At 37.2% G+C, this 18,577-nt stretch overlaps 1 pseudogene; it reads right to left on the bottom strand.

The window, feature by feature from the left end:
- The window catches only part of LOC102741024 (large ribosomal subunit protein uL18 pseudogene), a 6,940-nt pseudogene extending 5,998 nt beyond the window's left edge, over window positions 1-942 (bottom strand).
- Window positions 943-18,577: the final 17,635 nt, after the last annotated feature.

Here is an 18,577-nt window from a genome sequence, read left to right as displayed (position 1 = left end):
TTTTTTTTTTTTAAAGATTTTATTTATTTATTTGAGAGAGAGAGAATGAGAGAGACAGAGCATGAGAGGGGGGAGGGCCAGAGGGAGAAGCAGACTCCCCGCCGAGCAGGGAGCCCGATGCGGGACTCGATCCCGGGACTCCAGGATCATGACCTGAGCTGAAGGCAGTCGCTTAACCAACTGAGCCACCCAGGTGCCCGAGAATTGTTTCTTGTAAGCATCTTCGTCTTCTTCCATTAGGTAATGCATATAATCTGCAACATTCTGACCCATGATGTGCTTTCGATGTATTTCTGCATTGAATTCCTTGCTTTCTGAATCATAACCAGGGAATCGTTTGGTACTGTGAGGGATAGACAAGCCTCCATCCACTGCTCCCTTGAGGGCCCCAAAAACTTTATTTCCAGTAGTAGTTCTGGCAAGCCCTGCATCCAAATAGCAGGTGAAGGCACCAGGTTGACCATCAGTGCTTTCCACATTGTATTCATCTCCAGTCACTTCCACTTGGCCTTCATAGATCTTGTCCATGCCAAACCTATTGAGCAGCCTGCAGGCCAGCAGCAGGCCAGTACAATATGCTGCAGCATAATTTGTCAGGCCAACCTTCACACCATACTTTGGGAGTTCATGAGCATAAGCCACACAAACTATCATATCTCCTTCTATGCAGGCATAAGCAATCTGACAAATTATATCTCTGTTGGTTACATGAACTATCATCCTGTATTTAGGTGTGTTGTACTTATTTTTATCTTGAATTACCAAGTGTTTCCGGGCATAATAATCAGTTTTACCCTCTCGTCTTCTTCTAAATTTCACTTGGTATCTCTTGAAGTAAGCCTTATTCTTGACAACCTTAACAAACCCCATCCTGTGGAACAGAGACCGGTGTCCGCGGCTCACCACAGACCAGCAGGCCCGGGCTCTAGTGTCTTTAAATCCCAGGTTAGAGTATTAGTCTGCTAAGCCATGTAATCCTGGATAATTTATTTAACTTCCTCTAACTTCATTTATCTCTAGACTGGTGTGTTTTACTAGTATCTACTTCATGGGGTGATCGGGAGCGTTAAATGATTCACGAAGTGCTTAGTCCAATACCTGGTATTCTAAAGTGCTCAGATAATGCTAGGGATTATGGTGTCATCACAGTACACAGTTAGGCTTCATGGGAGGGAGTGTCCAAATGTACCTGAAAGGTGGTTTTAAGAAATTGCTCATAGTGGTGCCTGGGTGGCTCAGTCCTTAAGTGTCTGCCTTTGGCTCAGGTCATGATCCCAGGGTCCTGGAATCGAGCCCTGCTTAGCAGGAAGCTTCCCCTGCTTAGCGGGAAGCCTGCTTCTCCCTCTCCCACTCCCCCTACTTGTGTTCCTGCTCTCATTCTCTCTGTCTCTGTCAAATAAATAAATAAAATCTTAAAAAAAAAGAAAGAAAGAAAGAAAGAAATTGCTCACAAAGGTATGCCTGGGTGGCTCAGTAGGTTAAGCCTCTGCCTTCAGCTCAGGTCATGATCCCAGGGTCCTGGGATCGAGCCCCACATCAGGCTCACTGCTCAGTGGGGAGCCTGCTTCTCCCTCTTGCACTTCTCCTGCTTGTGCTCTCTCTCTGTCAAATAAATAAATAAAATCTTAAAAAAAAAAAAGAAAAAAGAAATTGCTCACAAAAAAGGAGGGTGCAATTTTTAATGTCCCAAATCTACTAGTGATCACCATTGCTTTTAGGACCAAATATTCATGAAATAGCTTGATGATGCTATTAAGCATTCTTTTTGGAGATTCTGCAATATTAAACTGTCAAGGAAACAATCTCTGATTTGTTCTCCTGGGAGTGATTACATCGCTTTTCCTCAAGTAACCTTTCTCTAGGTGTACTATATTCTTAAGGGACCCAGTGACTCCTAACAAATAAGTGGCTACGGACCCAAACTTTGCCCTTCCTTGGAAAAAGGCACACAAATGGAGAAAGAGGAGCAAGGAGATTTGAGACATCTTACTAATGGCAAGGGTGAAATTTTAGAGTGTGCAGGACATTGGTCTGTTTGAGCTCAGATCCATTTGCTGCCATTTTGATCGGGCTCCTGCAAACTATATTTCTTGGGCTCCTGGCCCACTTTCCAATGGGAAGCAATGGTATAGATGGATAAATAAACAGGCAATTATAGTAGAGAGTAATACCCACTACTCTAGGGACAAGCACATGATGGAAGGAAGGGAAGGTCTTGGTCTCCCTCTCTCTCACTCCCTCTCTGCCTCTTTGACAGTGATCATACTTTCTATGTGGTTTCAGCTACCTCTAGTCAGCCTTTTCCTCTCAATCCTCAGCTCCAGACAGAATCCAGCTTCCACCAGTGGCGAAGCTTTGGAGTTTCAGTAACCGCACCACCTTCCTTTGTCCTTCTAGCCCTAGTGGCCACTAGGATGTCAGCGGCTCCTTGCAGTTGCTGATCTTGGCTGCCTCACCCACCTCAGCACTTGGAAAATCTTTGTTATTAATTTCGGTCATTAAGTTCTCTGTGTGGAGTCATCTGATATGGTAATTTATTTGTTGGTGTTTTGGCTGGGCGCTGACTAACCCAGAGGGCAAATGGTGAATGCTGTATTGTTCTCGCCAGTCCTTGGCTGAGAGTTTCTGTGGCTGATCAGAATATCTATAAGGAAAAATTAACCTGGTGGAGTAATTTAAAAAATCACTCAGAACATTCATCAACTTGCAAAGTGTTTAGGAGTCTCTGTCACTATCATAAGTATAATTGATGAAATGGTACAGTTTCTGGGTAAGTATTGTTTATAATATTTAGCTACTTTTAAAGCAATTAGGGAAGCAAGATGATGTTCTACACTTTCAATGCTACCTGCAGCATCCTAGCCGGTGGGGTGTTTCTAAGGCTGTCTTCACTTAGGCAAATGACTTTGAATGAGTTATTTCACAACACTGTTTTCTTGTTTGTTTTTGTTTTATGAAATGATGGGGCAAAAAGGAAACTTGTTCCTTTGTATTTCACCTGGTGCCTACCGTAGTGTTTCAGAAATAATAGGGTCTCAAGATTTTTGTTAAATTGAAGTCAAGACCATCCATGTCTTGGACATTTGCTGGCCTCTTGTTTTCTTTTACTGTTTCTTTCTTTCCAAGGTGGGAGGGAAGTCAGGTAGCAGTGAAACTAAACAGATTATGTAGTAGGGAAGGAAAGACTCAATCTATTTCTGGTGTTGTCCCATTTTGATTTCATTCAAATACATGTCATTGCTACTTTTCTTATAACTGCTACAGTAGGCCAGTGAATAATTCATTCTTGGTGGTAGCTTTATCTATTCAATTTATTCCTCCAGGGTCTAGATGCCAAATGCCTGTGTATACTTTTTTTTTTAAAGATTTTTTTAAATGATTTTATTTATTTATTTAATGGGGAGAGAGAACAAGCAGGGGGAGCAGCAGAGGGAGAGGGAGAAGCAGGCTCCCCGCTGAGCAGGGAGCCCAATGAAGGGCTCGATCCCAGGACCCTGGGATCATAATTTGAGTTGGAGGCAGACACTTAACTGAGTCATTCAGGTGCCCTGCCTGTGTATACTTTTGCTTCTCCCATTTCTATATTATGCTCTGCTCACATGTTTACTTTTTAATCCCATATGATTTCATTTTACTTTGATTCTACCTAGGCAGGTCCCTCATCTTCCTCAAATGCCATCTCTTTCATAATACTTTCTCAAATGTTTCATGACAAGAATTAGTTGTGTGTGTTTGCTGTTGTATCTCTTTTAAGTACTTATTACACTTTCAGTACTAAGAATTTCAATGTGTCTGATTTCCTATTAGACTGTGAGCATCTTGAGAATAGGGGCCACTTTTATTCATCATTTTTATTTTCAATACCTAGCACTTGGCCTGTTACATGTCAATGAATAAATATTGAATTATTGTTACATTTTATCTTTTCTTATGTTTGATAATTTATATCTCTATCTCATCTACTAGATTGTGAGCTCTCTGAGGGAGGGGGACCAGGAAAAGTGACTTTTTCATTTTCTTCTGTTCTGGCTTCAGAAAGACTAAAGTCACAGAACTGTACTGATGTTGGTTTCAACTATATAAACAGAATAATCTGGAGATATACAAAATAAAATGAAGGCTGATATTTGCATCAGCTTAAAACCAGACAACACTGTGCTGTTTATTTAGAGGTTATTAATCATTTCAGCACCAGGCAGGTATATATAACATAATTCTGAATCGTGGAGCCTCAGGAAAAGCTTGCATAAGATCCATATTCATTGATTATATATGTGTACAATTTTATGGGGTATTGTATGAGTCAGGATTTTGGAAGAAAACACGTTGCACATTCAAACTGGGCAATTTAAGCACAGTTTAACAAAGGGACTACTTACAAAGTTGTAATCATGGTTAAAGAAACCAACAAGGGAGAGGATAATGCTTAGACCTAGTAATTGGAGGGAGCTGTTACCAAGGAAGAGAAGTGGTTACCACAATGTGGAGAGAGAGCTACATGGGGAGCATCTCCTAAAAGGAACAATGGGCGTTGGCGGAACCTCAGCTAATGAGGGCTATGTGGCAGGGAGTGAGTTAAGGAGGAAATATCTTGATTTCATTCTCCTTCTGCTCTCTGATCTGCCAGTACTTCCCATTGGGTGAACCCAACTGAAAGCTAGAAGGCATGAAGACCATCTGATGTAACTTCCCAGGTCAAGGAACATGGTGACAAATAGGAGGGTAGATATGAGCGCCAGTATAGGGACTGATTCTAGGGACTAGATCCTAGGAGAGTGTTGTTAGCTATGTTGTTTTTCCCAGAATAAGGACAGGTGTTTAAGTGGGAACGTAAGATAGCTTTTTCCTTGGATGACCCAAGTACTAATTATCACAGGGTTTTCATATATCCTAGTCTCCCAATGAGCCACACTTGGGTATGAAGTTAATTCCCAAGACTTTTGAGACCCAACTCATTATATAAATGAACTCATAATCCTCAAAATGTCAACTGTCACCAATTAATCACAGTTAGCTCATAGAATGCAACCAGTTTGCTATTTCTGATTTATATTATAAGTTTGGTGAACAATCAGAAAAAGACTAGAATCATCATGAGTTGGAAATAGAGGTAGACCTTGAAGACTTCCTCCAAGCTTGTGGTTCAGAAGTGAGTGTGCTGGCTTTTCCATGACAGTTTTCCAATGTCACTAGCTTTGGTTTGTATGAGGGTTTGGAGAATTAGACCCTTTATATCCTACCTTTGCTTTCTCTTTTTAACTCCAACTCTAACTTATTCTGAGGTAATTTATTTTCTATCCCTTTAATCATTTTCCCTGCTCTTCTTTGGACCATTTCCAGTTTCTCCACCATTCTTTCAAATATAGCTTAACTATTACAAAGGGCTATTCTGGGAAAACATTACTTAAAGGAAAATTGTGAAAGCATTTAAAAGTTTAAAAATGGCTACATAAATGTTAAAAAATGAAATGTTCCTGTCTAATAATGCTGATAGTGGAACTGTAGTAAATTAAATTACATCAGGTCAGAGCAAAAACCTTGAATGAGAGTCAAGCATATCAGGACCTGAGGAAAAAACCCTTTGTTAAGAGAAAGTGATTGCATATTAAAAAAAAAAAAAAAAAAAGAAAGTGATTGCAAAGAGCCAAAAATAAAACTAAGGAGAAAGAACTTTTCCTTGTATCAGTCACTAAAAATTATTTTCTAAGATGAGGATCTAACTCTTTGAGATACTGAAGTGAACACAAATCTCAGAGGTGTCCAGATACTTTGTTATATTAGAAAAGAAAGGAAAATTCATAGGATTCTACATGGGAGGAGTTTATGCTACTGTTTTATTGGATGAAGAAAGTTAACAACCTACCAAAGTATTTTATATTATAAGCAGTGTTCAGTTGCTTTATATATTTTATTCCATTTTTTTTTAAGATTTTATTTATTTATTTGAGAGAGAGAGAATGAGAGACAGAGAGCATGAGAGGGAGGAGGGTCAGAGGGAGAAGCAGACTCCCCGCCGAGCAGGGAGCCCGATGCGGGACTCGATCCCGGGACTCCAGGATCATGACCTGAGCCGAAGGCAGTCGCCCAACTGACTGAGCCACCCAGGCGCCCTATTTTATTCCATTTTTAAGTCAATGCAAGAGGTAGAGTATTATTATTCCCTTTCCACTGTTTAAGATAATGACTTAGATTTTATTATTTGTTATTTTTATTCAAGTATAATTAACATACAGTGTTATATTAGTTTCAGATGTACACTATAATGATTCAAAAATTCTGTACATTTCTCAGTACTCATCACAAAAGTGTACTCTTAATTCTCTTCACCCATTTCACCTGTCCCCCCACCGACCTCCCCTCCAGCACACACCAGTTTGATCTTTGAATTGAAGAGTCTGTAGTTTGATATGAGGAATTCTTAATCTCAGGAAACAAACTGAGGGTTGCTGGAGTGGTGGGGGGGTGGGAGGGATGGGTGGTAGACTGGGTGGGTGATAGACATTGGGGAGGGTATGTGCTATGGTGAGCGCTGTGAAGTGTGTAAGACTGTTGAATCACAGACCTGTACCTCTGAAAAAAATAATACATTATATGTTAAAAAAAAGAAGAAGATAGTAGGAAGAGAAAAATGAAGCGGGGGGGGGGGAATCGGAGGGGGAGACGAACCATGAGAGACTATGGACTCTGAGAAACAAACTGAGGGTTCTAGAGGGGAGGGGGGTTGGGGGATGGGTTAGCCTGGTGATGGGTATTAAGGAGGGCAGGTATTTCATGGAGCACTGGGTGTTATACGCGAACAATGAATCATGGAACACTACATCAAAAACTAATGATGTAATGTATGGTGATTAACATAACATTATAAAATAAAAAAAAAAGAGTCTATAGTTTGGTTTGTCTCTTTTTTTGGTTTGTTCATTTGTTTCTTAAATTTCACATGAGTGAAATAATATGGTACGTCTTTCTCTGACTGACATTTCACTTAGCATTGTACTCTGTAGGTCCACCCATGTTGTTGCAAATGGCAAGATTTCATTTTTTTATGATTGAGTAATATTCCCTTGTGTGTGTGTGTATATATATATATATATATATATATATATATATATATATATACACACACACCATATATATACACACATGTGTATATATATGGTTAAAGAAGAAATGGTAACACCATTTCTTCTTTATCCATTCATCTATGGATGGACACTCAAGTGGCCTCCCTATCTTGGCTATTGTGAATAATGCTGCCATAAACATAGGGGTACATATATCTTCTCCAATTGGTGTTTTTATTTTCTTTGGGTAAATACACAGTACTAGAATTACTGGATCATCTATTTCTGTTTTTAACTTTTTGGAGGAATCTACATACTGTTTTCCACAGTGGCTGCACCAATTTGCATTCCTACCAATGGTGCACAAGGTTTCTTTTTCTCTACATGCTTGCCAAGACTCGTTTTTCTTGTATTTTTGATTTTAGCCATTCTGACAGGTGTAAAGTGGTATCTCATTGTAGTTTTAATTTGCATTTCCCTGATGATTAGTGATGTTGAGCATCTTTTCATGTGTCTGTTACCTAGCTGCATGTAAGTCTTCTTTGGAAAAATGTCTATTCAGAGCCTTTTCCCATTTTTAAATTGGATTGTTTATTGTATTTTTTGTGTTGAGTTGTATATGTTCTTGATATATTTTGGACATTAACTGCTAATCAGAGATGTCATTTGCAAATATCTTCTCCCATTCAGTAGCTTGCCTTTTTGTTTTGCTGATGGTTTCCTTTGCTGTATAAAAGCTTTTTACTTTGGTGTAGTCCCAATAATTTAATTTTGGTTTTGGTTCCTCGTCAAAGGAGACATAGCTAGAAAAATGTTTCTATGGCTGATGTCAAAGAAATTGCTATGTTTTCTTTGAGGATTTTTATGTTTTCAGGTATCAAATTTAGGTCTTTAATCCATTTTGAGTTTATTGCTGGATATGGTATTAGTAGTGGTACAATTTCAATCTTTTGCCTATAGCGCTCCAGTTTTCCCAACACCATTTGTTGAAGAGACTATCTTTTCTCCATTTTATATTGTTGCCTCCTTTGTCATAGATTAATTGACCATAAAAGCGTAGGTTTATTTCTGGACTCTCCACTCTGTTCCATTGATCTATGTGTCTGTTTTTGTGCCAGTATCACACGGTTTTGATTAATACAGCTTTGTGGTATATCTTGAAATATGGGATTGTGGTACCTCCTGCTTTATTCTTTTTTAAGATTGCTTTGGCTATTTGGGGTATTTTATGGTCCATACAAATTTTAGTATTATTTGTTCTAGTTCTGTGAAAAACAGAATTTTGATAGGGAATCCATTAAATCTGTAAATTGTTTCGGATAATATGGATATTTTAATGATATTTGTTCTTTCAATCCATGAGCATGCAATGTCTTTCCATTTGTTTGTGTCATCTTCAATTTCTTTCATCAATGCTTTATAGTTTTCAGGGTACAGGTCTTTTACCTCCTTGGTTAAGTTTATTCCTAGGTATTTTATTCTTTTTGGTGCAATTGTAGATGAAATTGTTTTCTTAATTTCTCTTTCTGCTGCTTCATTTTTGGTGTGTAGAAATGCAGTGGATTTCTGTACATTGACTTTGTATCCTGTGACTTTACTGAATTTTAGTGGTTTTTTGGTGGAGCCTTTAGGGTTTTCTATATATAGTATCATATCATCTGAAAATAGTGAAAATTTTACTTCTTCCTCACCAATTTGGATGTTTTTCATTCCTTTCTCTTGTCCGATGCTGTGGCTAGGACTTCCAGTACTATGTTGCAGAAAAGTGGTGAGAGTGGACATCCTTGTCTTTGCTCCTGACCTTAGGGGAAAAGCTCTCAGTTTTTCACCATTGAGTATGATGTTGGCTGTGGGTTTTTCATATGTGGCCTTTATTATGTTGAGGTATGTTCCCTTTAAACCTACTTTGTTGAGAGTTTTTATCATGAAGGCATGTTGTACTCTGTCAAATGCTTTTTCTGCTTCTATTGAAGTGATCATATTTTTATCGTTTCTCTTGTTGAAGTGATGTATCACATTGATTGATTTGCAAATATTGAACCACCTTGCGTCCTAGGATTAAATCCCACTTGATTGTGGTGAATTTTTTTGATGTATTGTTAGATTCAATTTGTTATAATTTGTTGAGGATTTTTGCATCTATGTTGATCAGAAATATTGGCCTGTATTCTTTTTTTGTAGTGCTTTTGTCTGGTTTTGGTATCAGGGTAATGCTGGCCTCATAGAATGAATTTGGAAGTTTCCATTCCTCTTCTATTTTTTGGAATAGTTTGAAAAGAATAGGTATTAATTCTTCTGTAAATATTTGGTAGAATTCACCTGTGAAGCTGTCTGGTCCTGGACTTCTGTTTGTTGGGACTTTTTGATTCCTGATTCAATTTCATTGTGGGTAACCAGTCTGTTCAAATTTTCTATTTCTTCTTGATTCAGTTTTGGGAGGTTATACATTTCTAGGAATTGATCCATTTCTTCTAGGTTGTCCAAGTGACATATAATTTTGTATAATATTCTCTTACAATTATTTGTATTTCTGTGGTGTTGGTTGTTATTTCTCCTCTTTAATTTCTGATTTTGTTTATTTGAGTCCCACCCCCCTTTCCTTCTTTCCTTCCTTCTCTCTTTCCTTCTTTCTTTCTTTCTTCTTTCTTCTTTCTTTCTTTTTTCCTTTTCCTTCCTTCCTTCCTTCCTTTCTTCCTTCCTTCCTTCCTTTCTTCTTTCTTTTCTTTTTTCCTTTTTCTTCCTTCCTTCCTTCCTTCCTTCCTTCCTTCCTTCTTGCCTCCCTCCCTCCCTCCCTCCTTCCTTCCTTCCTTTCTTTCTTCCTTTCTTTTTCTTTTTTTTGAGTCTGGCTAGAGGTTTATCAATTTTGTTGATCTTATCAAGGAAAAAGCTCCTGGTTTCATTGATCTGTTCTATTGTTTTTTAGTTTCTATATCATTTATTTCTTCTCTAATCTTTATTATCTCCTTCCTTCTCCTGGTTTTGGGTTTTGATTGTTGTTCTTTTTCTAGCTGCTTTAGGTATAATGTTAAGTTGTTTATTTGAGCTTTTTTTTTTCCTTCTTGAGGTACACCTGTATTGTTATAAACTCCTCTTAGAACTGCTTTTGCTGCGTCCCAAAGATTTTGGACCACTGTGCTTTCATTTTCATTTTTTTCCATGTATTTTTTGATTTTTTATTTGATTTCTTGGTTAAACCATTCACTGTTTAGTAGCATGTTATTTAACTTCCATGTATTTGTAGTCTTTTCAGATTTTTTCTTGTGGTTGATTTCTAGTTTCAAAGTGTACTGAGAAGAGATGTATGGTATAGGTTTGATCTTTTTAAATTTATCGAGACTTGTTTTTTGGCTTAATATGCGACCTATTCTGGAGAATGTTCCATGTGTACTTGAAAAGAATATGAATTTCACTGTTTTTAGATGGAGTGTTCTGAATAGATCTGTTAAGTCTATTTGTTTCAATGTTTCATTCAAAGCCATTGTTTCCTTGTTAATATTCTGTCTGGATGATCTATTCATTGATGTAAGCAGGGTCTTAAAGTCCCCTACAATTATTGTATTACTGTCAATTTCTTCCTTTATGTCTGTTAATAATTGCTTTATATATTTAGGCGCTCCTATGTTGGGTGCATAAATATTTACAATTGTCATACCCTCTTGTTTTTTTTTTTTTTATCATTATGTAGTGTCCTTCTTTTGTCTCTTGTTACAGTCTTTGTTTTAAAGTTTATTTTGTTTGATATAAGTATTGCTTCCCTGGCTTTCTTGTCACTTGCATTTACATGATAAATGTTTTTTCATCCCCTCATTTTTAATCTGCAGGTGTCTTTAAGTCTGAAGTGAGTCTCTGCAGCATATAGATGGGTCTTGCTTTTTTATCTATTCAATTAGTCTATGTCTTTTGTTGGTAGCATTTAATCCATTTAAATTCAAAGTTGTTATTGATAGGTATGTACTTGTTACCATTTTGTTACTTGTTTTACAATTATTTTTGTAGTTCTTCTTTATTCCTTTCTTCTTTTTTTGCTCCCTTCCCTGTGGTTTGATGGCTTTCTGTGGTTTGATATATTTAGATTCCTTTCTTATTTTTTATTTATTTATTACATATTTATTACAGGTTTTTGATTTGTGGTTGCTATTATATAACTTATGCATATAGTATTCCATATTAAATTGATGGTCACTTAAGTTTGAACCCATTCTTAAAAGCACTAAATTTTATTTCCTCTCTACGTTTTATGTATATGGTCATACGTTACATCCTTTTATTTTGTGAATTCCTTGACTGATTTTTGTAGATATAATTGATTTTACTGTTTTTGTGCTTTAACCTTAATACTGGTTTTAGAAGTGATTAATCTACAACTTTTATTATGTTTGTATTTGTATTTGCAATTTTTTTTCTTTTCTAATGTTCTTATTACTGATTATGGCCTTTCCCCCCATTCAGTGGATTCCCTGTAACATTTCTTGTAAGGCTAGTTTAGTGACAGTGGTCTCTTTTAACTTTTGTTTTGCTGGGAAACTCTTTATCTATCTATTCTGAATGATAGTCCTGCTGGGTGGAGTATTCTTACTTGCAGGTTTTTTTCCTTTCAGCTCTTTGAATATATCATATTATTTTCTCTGGCTTGCAAAATTTCTGCTGAAAATTCAGCTGGTAGACTTAATGGGGTTTCCCTCATATGTTATGATTTTTTTGCATCTCTTTCGCTGCCTTTACAACTCTCTTTTTATCACTACTTTTTATCATTTTTATTATTATGTGTCTTGGTGTGGACCTCCTTGGGGTTATTTTTTGGAGGGCTCTGTGCTTCCTGGATCTGGATATCGGTTTCTTTCACCATAATAGGGAAGTTTTCAGCAATTATTTCTTTTAATAAATTTTCTGCCTCCTTTTCTCCTCTTCTTTTTCTGAGATCACTATAACACAAATTATTATGCTTGATGATGTCACTGAGTGCCCTTAACCTACTCTCATATTTTTTATTATTCTTTCTTCTTTTGCTCTTCACCTTGGTTTCTTTCCAATACTTTGTCTTCCAGTTCAATGATTTGTTCTTCTGCCTCTTCTGGTCTACTATTGATTCTCTTTAGTGTAGTTTTAATTTCTGTTATTGAGTTCTTCATATCTAATTGCTTTTTTTTTATATTTTCTATCTCTTTGTTGAAGATCTCACTAAGATCCTCCACTCTTATCTCAAGTTCACTGAGTACCTTTATGACCATTGTTTTGAATTCATTATCAGGCATATTTCTTACCTCTGTTTCATTTAATTCCTTTCCTGTAGTTTTGTCCTGTTCTTTCATTTGGGACATAGTCCTCTGTCTCCTCATTTTGTCTAAATATTTGTGTTTGTTTCTATGTATTAAGAAAGTCAGCCATGTCTCCTGATCTTAAAAGTAGGGCCTTATGAGGAGGAGATGCTGTGGTGCCCTGTAGTGCAATGTCCCTTCTTCAGCCGAACCTGGTGCTTCAGGGCTGTTTCCTATGTGGCTTGCATATGGCTGAGCCACATTTACCTTCAGTTCAGTCAGCTGCAGTGGCCCAGTTTCCCTATCATGGGCAGGGTTTGGTGCCTGTGCTTTTAAGGGCCCAATCTGGGGGTGCCTTGGGCTTATTGTTAGGTACTGTCTACAGTCAGACCAGATGCCTGCCCTAAGCCAGTTTTCTGGGGCTGTGGTCACTCTGAATTGCAGGGTGCTTTCTCTGCAAAGTACCCTGAGAGGCTTTTATTGGTGGGTAGGACCTGCAGTTTGACCTGCAGTCAAACCAGATATCTGCCCCCAGTCCATCTGTTGAAGCTGCAGTAGCACCAAACTGCAGGGAGCATTCCCTGCCTTGTCTCCAAATAATCCAACTTGGCATGGCCCTAAAGCCTTGTTTTCTACTACCTGGTACTATAGGTAATTTTCCTGCAAAAAATTAATGTGTAAGGAAAGTTCTACATTTGAATGTATTTTTGCATGTTTTACAGGTCAAATTTTTGACTATCCATTTGTAAATTTGTGAGTTTAGGATGTTCCAATAACTAAAGAAAATAATCTTCAAAAACCATTATTGATCTGTTGATTCAATGGCATTTAATACATCTCTGCAGAAAAGCAGAGGTTATTTTTTAATGAGAATGGCTTGAGGAATTTCTGATGCCTAAGAATAGCATGGTATAGATAGAGGATGGAAAAAGTCTAATTTTGCATAAGCAAGTTGATAAGATTTATTTAATGGTTGACATACACACTAGCATATATTTTATCCCAATTTTCCCCTCAAATGTAGTTAAGTCTACTTGTAATATCCCTGACACAGGTAGCTTGACATGAAGAGCATCTCATTTCTGGGTTTGGACAAACTGGGTTTTAGTTGGATATCATGTTCTGCCTTCTAACTATGAAGTAGTACAGGATTCATAATGTTTCTTTTTTACATGTCAACTTCACATTTTTTTGAGTTTTCAATATTGTATATAATTCTCTGTTTAATTAAATGTAGTTGATGGGTCAGCTTAAAAAATTCTGACTTGTTCTAGATCACTCTGATTGTCAACAGCAGCAGAAGTTCTTACAATTAGCACTGAGTGATTACTGAATGCCTGACATCATGCCAAGCACTTTTTATTTATTTTATTTTTTAATTTATTTTATTTTATTTTTTTATTTATTCATGAGAGACAGAGAGAGAGACAGAGGCAGAGGGAGAAGCAGGCTCCCCGCGGAGCAGGGAGCCCGATGCGGGACTCGATCCCAGGACCCTGGGATCATGACCTGAGCCGAAGGCAGACACTTAACCGACTGAGCCACCCAGGCGTCCCGCCAAGCACTTTTTATACATTACTTCAATGTTGAACTAATTTTTAACCAACTGAGCCACCCAGGCGCCCCTGTTGAACTAATTTTTATAGACTGCGAAAGGTGTTTACTGACTTAAATGAAAATAGAAAATTCGAAAATATCTCTAACTGAATAATAATGAAAATATTACATAACATTATTGAATGTTAGTTGTGTTTCTAATGATATGTAATATTTTCATTATTATTCAGTTAGAGATATTTTCGAATTTTCTATTTCCCTTGTGAATCAAATTCTTTAGTTATATATGGATCTTTTTATTTCCATAACTTTTGTTTCAAAGTCCATTATATCTGATAATACAAACTTATTTTGGTTAGAATTTAACTTGCATATATTTTCTATCTTTTCACTTAAAATATTTTGCTTTCTTAAGTTTTCAGTTTCTATTTCTTGAACTAGAATACGACTTTGGGGTGGCACTGTTCCCTTTGGGGGCACTTGCAGAATGTGATGTGGCACATAGAATACGACTAAAAATTCTTTAAATGCAGTAGATGAACTTTGTCTTTTAGTTGAAGTGATTAAAGTATTAATACTGTTAATGTATTTGGATTTTATAAAATCTTGTTTTGTCCTATTTCTTCCTTTTCTCTTTCCTCCTTTTTGTTGGGGAGGGGGGATAGTAATTTTTTCTTCTCTTTTCTTTTTCCTCATTACAACTCCCTTATCCACTTCTTTTGTAGTTATTTTTCCTTTATCTCTTTATTTATTTACTTATTGGCAGCTTGTGAAGTAAACCAAGATATATATCTTTTCTTTCTTTTTTTTTTTTAAAGATTTTATTTATTTATTTGACAGAGAGAGACACAGCGAGAGAGAGAACACAGGCAGGGGGAGTGGGAGAGGGAGAAGCAGGCTTCCCGCCAAGCAGGGAGCCCGATGCGGGGCTTGATCCCAGAACCCTGGGATAGACCTGAGCTGAAGGCAGACGCTTAACGACTGAGCCACCCAGGCGCCCCGATATTTATCTTTTCTAAGCAAAGCTTTGAAATGCTGAAAATACCAACACAGATCACTACTTTCTCAATATATATGCCATAAATATATCCAATATATATGTCAAGTTCTTTAGGTTGATTCTATTTCCCCTTCCTACCTCACAAATTAGACATTACTATTTTTATATGGTCATGTTATTTTGGATTTACCTATCAATTTATCAATCTTTATACTTTATTTCTTATATTCCAGACCCATGCTTTGAATTATTTTCTTTCTATTTGAATAACATCCTTTAGAATTTCTCTTCACAAAATCTGTTGTAGATAAATTCATTTAGTTTTGTTTGTGTGAAAATGTCTTCATTTTTCTTCATTCTTGAAAAATAGTTTAATTTGGCATAGAATTCCTGATGGAGAATTATGTTCTCTTAGCACATGAAAGGTATATATTTTTTTCTAACTGCCAGCTTCTATTGCTAATGTTGTAAAGTCAGGATAATTTGAGTAGTGTTCCTCCCGTGGATGTTGGGATGCGGTGGCCGCTGCTTACTTGGGCTGGTGGGATAGCAATAGGTGGGTTTTCAGCTTCCTATGGCTAAAGGGCACTCAGGACAAACCACTTTGCAAAGCACTTTCCTTGGAATTTCATAGCCTCAGGGTTTTAGGAAACTCCTTTCACCAATGCAGCTTCTTCTTCACTTCATCAAGGGTATAACCACGGCTTCAGCATCTGTGCTCTGAGCCCTGTAATGTTAGCTCCCAGGTTCTCTTCCAGACCAGGGCAGAGAAAATCCCGAACTAAGCCTTACTATGAGAAGCACTCAGAGAGCGTGAGACCCTACTGCACTTTTCACACCCAGTCTACTTTCTGGCCCCACACACTTGGGAAAGTTTGAAGGTTCAGAGAGCCTATTTCCAATTTAAGGTGCCAGTATCCTAAAATGCTGGAATCCAGTGCTGTTTCTAAGAGTTTGAGGGAGGCTTCAGAAAGGCCTGATGATTTGTGGACCTGCTTGCCAGCAGATAGCTGCTAATTCCAATAAAATATCAAATTCCTTCATAGTGCTATTGTCAGTGAGCACTGGTATATCTGTCCTGATTTCCATTTGGAATGCATGGTTGCTATTGTTTTGTTGTGTATGTGTGTGAAAGACAGACACACACACAGATTATTCTACAGAAGAATATTTCCTCTGTTTCCAGAGTTTTATTGTATTGGCATCTAGAACCTTTTGGTGCCCCTCTTTAAGATAATGTAAAAATTACGTTAATATCTGTAAAATATTTGCTGAGAGGCAGTGTAAAAAAATGGGCTTTATGATCATTCAGAACTAGTTCTTTTTATTTGAATCTGCCTTTTATTAGTTGAGTGACATTAGGCAAGATTCATTTACCACATCCTCATTTGTAAAATAGAAATAACAATAAACTACCTCCCAGAGTCTTTGTGAAGATTAAAATTCCAGTTTCTGGTTCTGCATGTAAGGAGCTTAAAAGTTACCGTTAGGTCTCAACAGCAAGTGAAAAAAGCTGCACTGACTTAAAAATCAACAACTTTTATTGGATCTATGAAAACAGCGAGGACAGAGGGCAAACCATGACCCCTAAGATTAGAGAGCCGGGCGGGCAAACAGGGAGTCATAGCTTACCTGAGCAGAAGCCTCCACCGAGCCAGCTTTGGGGTAGAAAAACCTGAACTACAACTGACAACTGATGGCACTCAGTGAGAAGAAGTCTGCGAGTTAAAACATCAGGGGACCCAGTAATAGGAGGGGCCCTGCAATTTTGTGAGATTTATATCCAGGTGTTCAACCAGGTTCACATAGTAAGTATCAGAGAAAAATCCCCTTGTGCTTCTAGCAGGCAGAGGGAAAAAGCAATTATTTTGAAATACACCAGAGTACTTTGTTCTTCACAAGGCCTCACCTCAGGGGATACTAGTTAAGGAGAGCCTGACCTGCTGCAGAATTATCCTAGCCTAATTGACTAGGGGGAAAGGAAATACCCAACTTATGGAAAGTGATGGAGGAAATACAACTAAAAACACCTGTGTAGTTCCCTGTGCAAATGCTTAGGCTCACTAATTACCGACCCTGATCACAGGATTATAGAACACTTTACCTCCCACAGTTTAACACCACTTTATGAAAAGCCTATTTACAACAGTTCCTTTTGCCCAATACATCATGTCCGATTACCAAGAAAAATTTATAAGACATACCAAAAGGCAAAAAACACAATTTAAGGAGACAGAATAAAGCAAGCATCAAAACCAGAAGTGGATAGGAAGTTAGACTGAGACTTTAAAATAACTATTATTAATATGCTAAGGGCTCTAATGGATAAAGTGGTGTGCAAGAATAGATGGGCAATGTAAGTGGAGAGATGGAAATCCTAAGGAAAAAAACCACAAAAAAATGCTACAGATCAAAAACACTATAACAGAAATGAATGCCTTTGATAGGCTAATTAGTAGACTGAACACAGCTAGGGAAAGAATCTCTGTGCTTGAGGATATCACAATAGAAACCTCCAAAACCTTACCTGCAGAGGAACAAAGATAAGAATTACATCCAACGTCCCTTATAAACCATGCAAGCAAGAAAAGAGAGGAGCAAGATAATTAAAGTGTTGAGAGAAAATAACCACCAGCCTAGAATTCTCTACTCTGTGAAGTCATCCTTGAAAAGTGAAGGAGAAATAAAGACTTTCTCAGACAAATAGAAATTGAGGGACTTTATTGCCAGTAGATATGTCTTGCAAGAAATGTTAAAAGAAATACTTTAGAGACAAAGAAAATACTGTAGGTCAGAAACCTAGATCTATGTAAGTAAAAAGAAGAACATTGAAGAAGGAATAAAGGCAAAATAAAAACTTTTTTCTTACTCATAATTGATGTAACAGATAAAAGTTTATTCAATAATAATAGCAACAATGTATTTGGTTATGTATGCTTATGTATATATCCTATGTATCGTATGTATTCTTATGTACTCTTATAGATCAGTGAAAAGAATGACAGCAAAGATACAAGGGACAAGAGGGACGAATTAGGATTAATTTGAGATTATAAGGTATTCATATTACCTGTGATGTGATAATAGTGTTACTTGAAAGGGGACTTGGATTAGCTGTAAATATATACTGTAAACTCTAGGGCAACCACTAAAAAAGTGAAAAAAATAAGCTGAGGTATGCTAAGAAAGGAAAGAAAATGGAACCATATGTAATGCTCAATTAAAACTGCAAAAGGTAGAAAAATAGTGGGAGACAAAAACAGGAACAAAGAACAAAAGCAACAAATAGAAAACAGTAACAAATGTGGTAGATATAAATCCAACTATATCAATAATCACTTTTGTTCTTTAAAAAATTTTTTTATTGTTATGTTAATCACCAAACATTACATCATTAGTTTTTGATGTAGTGTTCCATGATTCATTGTTTGTGCATAACACCCAGTGCTCCATGCAGAACGTGCCCTCTTTAATACCCATCACCAGACTAACCCCTCCCCCACCCCCATCCCTTCTAGAACCCTCAGTTTGTTTCTCAGAGTCCATAGTCTATCATGGTTTGTCTCGCCCTCCGATTCCCCCCCTTCATTCCTCCCCTCCTGCTATCTTCTTTTTTTTCTTAACATATATTGCATTATTTGTTTCAGAGGTACAGATCTGTGATTCAACAGTTTGCACAATTCACAGCACTCACCATAACACAT

This window comes from Leptonychotes weddellii, chromosome 11 (genome assembly GCF_054177405.1).
Source record: "Leptonychotes weddellii isolate Sample4059 chromosome 11, ASM5417740v2, whole genome shotgun sequence".
In the NCBI taxonomy this organism is placed as follows: domain Eukaryota; kingdom Metazoa; phylum Chordata; class Mammalia; order Carnivora; family Phocidae; genus Leptonychotes; species Leptonychotes weddellii.
The sequence above is the reverse complement of the archived record's forward strand: the minus strand, read 5'-3'. Positions and strand labels throughout refer to the sequence as shown.